Consider the following 5,230-nt stretch of genomic DNA (forward strand, 5'->3'; position numbering starts at 1 on the left):
GGCTGTTTCTAGAGTTAAACGCCAGGTTGTAACCTGTTTCTGGCGTTTAACTCCAACTTGCAACCTGTTTCTGGTATTTAACGCTAGAATGCAGCATGGAACTGGCATTGAACGCCAGTTTACATCGTCAATCCTTGAACAAAGTATGAACTATTATATATTGCAGGAAAGCCCTGGATGTCTACTTTCTAACGCAATTGAGAGCGCACCAATTGGGCTTATGTAGCTCCAAAAAATCCATTCCTAGTGCAGGGAGGTCAGAATCCAACAACATCAGCAGTCCTTTTTCAGCCTGAATCAGATTTTTGCTTAGCTCCCTCAATTTCAGCCAGAAAATACCTGAAATTACAGAAAAACACACAAACTCATAGTAAAGTCTAGAAATATGAATTTTTCCTAGAAACTAATAAAAATATACCAAAAACTAACTAAAACATACTAAAAACAACATGAAATGGACCCCAAAAAGCGTATAAAATATCCGCTCATCACAACACCAAACTTAAACTGTTGCTTGTCCCCGAGCAACTAAAAACAAAGTAGGATAAAAAGAAGAGAATATACAAAAAATTCCAAAAACATCTATGAAGATCAGTCTTAATTAGATGAGCGGGGCTATTAGCTTTATGCTTCTGAACAGTTTTGGCATCTCACTTTGTCCTTTGAAGTTCAGAATGATTGGCATCTATAGGAACTCAGAATTCAGATAGTGTTATTGATTCTCCTAGTTCAGTATGTTGATTCTTGAACACAGCTACTTTATGAGTCTTGGCCGTGGCCCTAAGCACTCTGTTTTCCAGTATTACCACCGGATACATACATGCCACAGACACATAACTGGGTGAACCTTTTCAGATTGTGACTCAGCTTTGCTAAAGTCCCCAATTAGAGGTGTCCAGGGTTCTTAAGCACAATCTGTTTTTGCTTTGGACCTCGACTTTAACCACTTAGTCTCAAGTTTTCACTTGACACCTTCACGCCACAAGCACATGGTTACGGACAGCTTGGTTTAGCCGCTTAGGCCAGGATTTTATTCCTTTAGGCCCTCCTATCCACTGATGCTCAAAGCCTTGGATCCTTTTTATTACCCTTGCCTTTTAGTTTTAAGGGCTATTGGCTTTTTGCTCTTTCCTTTTGGTTTAAAGAGCTTTTGGCTTTTTCTGCTTGCTTTTTCTTTTTCTTGCTCTCTTTTTTTTTCGCATTTTTTTCTGCAAGCTTTGTTCTTCACTGCTTTTTCTTGCTTCAAGAATCATTTTTATGATTTTTCAAATTATCAAATAAAATTTCTCCTTTTTCATCATTCTTTCAAGAGCCAACAATTTTAACATTCATAAATAACAAATTCAAAAGACATATGCACTGTTCAAGCATTCATTCAGAAAACAAAAAGTATTGCCACCACATCAAAATAATTAAACTATTTTAAAATTCGAAATTTATGTACTTCTTTTTCTTTTTCAGAAAACATTTTTCATTTAAGAAAGGTGATGGATTCATAGGACATTCATATCTTTAAGACATAGACACTTAGATACTAGTGATCATATAATAGGACCCAAACATAAATAAACATAAAGCATAGTAAACGAAAAACAGAGAAATAAGAACAAGGAGATTAACGAACGGGTCCACCTTAGTGAGGGTGGCGTCTTCCTCTTCTTGAAGAACCAATGGTGCTCTTGAGCTCCTCTATGTCTCTTCCTTGTCTTTGTTGCTCCTCCCTCATAGCTCTTTGATCTGCAGTCAAATGCTCTACCACTGAACTATGGACCCTTGAGATGAACCTCTCCATCTCTCATGACTCGGGGGTAGAAGCAACTGCCTTCCTTTTCCTCTTTCTAGAGGTTTTTCCGGCCTTAGGTGACATAAATGGTTATGGAAAAACAAAAAGCAACGCTTTTTCCATAGCAAACTTAAAAGGTTTGCTCGTCCTCGAGCAAAAGAAGATAGAAGGGAGTAGAAGAAGAAGTGTGAATGGGTGGGTATGGGAGGGGAATGGTTTGAATTGCAATGGTGAGGTAGGTGGGGATCCTGTGGGGTCCACAGATCCTGAAGGGTCAAGGACTTAGCATCCCTGCTCCATTGAGGCATGCAAGACGCCCTTAGTGTGCAATCCTGGCGTTTAACGCTAGACTGCTGCTTGTTTCTGGCGCTAAACGCCAGCTTTTCCCCTTTCTTGGCATTGAACGCCAACTTGGTGCTTGTTTCTGGCGTTTAACGCCAGCTTGATGCTTCTTTCTGGTGTTAAATGCCAGTTTGATGCTTCTTACTGGCGTTTAAACGCCAGTAAGCTTTTCCTTCAGGGTGAGCTGTTTTAATGCTGTTTTTGACTTTGCTTTGATTTTTGTGACTCCACATGATCATCATTCTAAAGAAAACATAAAATAAAAATGGAAAACAGAAAAAATATCATAGATAAGTAAAAATTGGGTTGCCTCCCAATAAGCGCTTCTTTATTATCAATAGCTTGACAGTGAGCTCTCATGGAGCCTCACAGATAATCAGAGCAGGGTTGGGGCCTCTCAACACCAAACTTAGAGTTTGGTTGTGGCCTCCCAACACCAAACTTAGAGTTTGAATATGGGGGTTTTGTTTGACTCTGTATTGAGAGAAGCTTTTCATGCTTCCTCTCCGTGGTTATAAAAGGAGAACCTTGTGTCTTATAGTTTGCAATGTCTGCAAACCACAGAGCTTCCTGAATAGCAAACAATTGCTCATCTGGAAAGGTTTCAGAGATCTCAGTAGGAGGGAGGGATGCTCCTGCTACTGGTTCTATCCGGGACAGGTGATCAGCTACTTGATTTTCTGTCCCTTTTCTGTCTCTTATTTCTATATCAAACTCTTGCAGAAGCAACACCCATCTTATGAGCCTGGGTTTTGAATCCTGCTTTGTGAGTAGATATTTAAGAGCAGCATGGTCAGTATACACAATCACTTTTGATCATACTAAGTATGATCTAAACTTGTCAATGGCATAAACCACTGCAAGCAATTCTTTTTTTGTGGTTGTGTAATTTTTCTGGGCATCTTTTAAAATGCGGCTAGCATAATAAATGACATACAGAAGCTTGTTATGCCTCTGTCTCAGTACTGCACCAATGGCATGATCACTGGCATCACACATTAGTTCAAATGGTAATGTCCAGTCTGGTGCAAAAATAACTGGTGCTGTGACCAGCTTAGCTTTTAGAGTTTCAAACGCCTGCATACACTCTGTGTCAAACACAAATGGTGTGTCAGCAGCTAGCAGATTGCTCAGAGGTTTTGCAATTTTTGAAAAATCCTTTATAAACCTCCTATAGAATCCTGCATGCCCCAGAAAGCTTCTGATTGCCTTAACATTGGCAGGTGGTGGTAATTTTTCAATTACCTCTACCTTAGCTTGATCCACCTCTATTCCCTTGTTCAAAATCTTGTGCCCAAGGACAATCCCTTCAGTCACCATAAAGTGACATTTTTCCCAGTTTAAAACCAGGTTAGTCTCTTGGCATCTTTTCAGAACCAGTGTCAGGTGATCAAGACAGGAGCTGAATGAGTCTCCATATACTGAGAAGTCATCCATGAAGACTTTCAAAAATTTTTCCATCATATCAGAGAAAATAGAGAGCATGCATCTCTGAAAGGTTGCAGGTGCATTACACAGCCCAAATGGCATCCTTCTGTAGGCAAATACTCTAGATGGACATGTGAATGCTATTTTCTCTTGATCCTGAGGATCTACTGTAATTTGGTTGTAGCCTGAATAGCCATCCAAAAAGCAGTAATAATCATGACCTGCTAGTCTTTCTAGCATCTGGTCTATGAATGGTAAAGGAAAATGATCCTTTCTGGTGGCTATAATGAGCCTTCTATAGTCAATACACATACGCCACCCTGTAACTGTTCTTGTAGGAACCAGTTCATTTTTGTCATTATGAACCACTGTCATGCCTCTCTTTTTGGGGACAACTTGGACAGGGCTCACCCAGGGGCTATCAGAAATAGGATAAATAATCCCAGCCTCCAGTAACTTGGTGACCTCTTTCTGCACCACTTCCTTCATGGCTGGATTTAGCCACCTCTGTGGTTGAACCACTGGCTTAGCATCATCCTCCAATAGGATCTTGTGCATGCATCTTGCTGGGCTGATGCCCTTAAGGTCACTTATGGACCACCCAGGAGCTATCTTGTGTGTCCTTAGCACTTGAAGTAGTGCTTCCTCTTCCAAGGGATTTAAAGCAGAGCTTATGATCACCGGAAAAGTGTCACCTTCTCCCAGAAATGCATATTTCAGGGATGGTGGTAATGGTTTGAGCTCGGGTTTAGGAGGCTTTTCCTCTTCCTGAGGAAGTTTCAGAGGCTCTTTCAATTCCTCTGAATCCTCCAGATCAGGCTGAACATCTTTAAAAATATCCTCTAGCTCTGATTCGAGACTTTTAGTCATGTTGACCTCTTCCACCAGGGAGTCAATAATATCAATGCTTAGGCAGTCGTCTGATGTGTTTGGATGTTGCATAGCTTTGACAACATTCAACTTAAACTCATCCTCATTGACTCTTAGGGTTATCTCCTCTTTTTGGACGTCAATGAGGGTTCGTCCAGTTGCTATGAATGGTCTTCCTAGAATGAGAGTTGCACTCTTGTGCTCCTCCATTTCCAGCACTACAAAGTCAGTAGGGAAGGCAAATGGTCCAACCTTGACAATCATGTCCTCAATTATGTCTGATGGGTATTTAATAGAGCCATCAGCAAGTTGAAGACAGATCCGGATTGGTTTGACCTCTTCAGTCAAGCCAAGCTTTCTGATAGTGGATGCAGGAATTTGGTTGATGCTTGCCCCAAGATCACATAAAGCTGTCTTGGTGCAATTACCCTCTAATATGCATGGTATCATAAAGCTCCCGGGATCTTTAATCTTTTCTGGGAAGCTTTTCAGAATGACTGCACTGCATTCTTCAGTGAGGAGAACTCTTTCAGTTTCTCTCCAATCCTTCTTATGACTCAAGATATCTTTCATGAACTTGGCATAAGAGGGTATTTGCTCAAGTGCCTCTGCAAATGGAATCTTTATTTCAAGAGTCCTGAGATAGTCTGCAAAGCGGGAAAATTGCTTATCCTGCTCCTCTTGGCGGAGTTTTTGAGGATAAGGCATCTTGGCTTTGTATTCCTCAACCTTGGTTGTTGCAGGTTTATTTCCTACAGAAGTGGTTGGAGAAGCCTTTTTAGAGGGGTTGTTATCAGCACTTGTGTG

The sequence above is a fragment of the Arachis ipaensis genome, chromosome B3 (genome assembly GCF_059453495.1).
Source record: "Arachis ipaensis isolate K30076 ecotype BB chromosome B3, ASM5945349v1, whole genome shotgun sequence".
NCBI classification, from domain to species: Eukaryota; Viridiplantae; Streptophyta; class Magnoliopsida; order Fabales; family Fabaceae; genus Arachis; species Arachis ipaensis.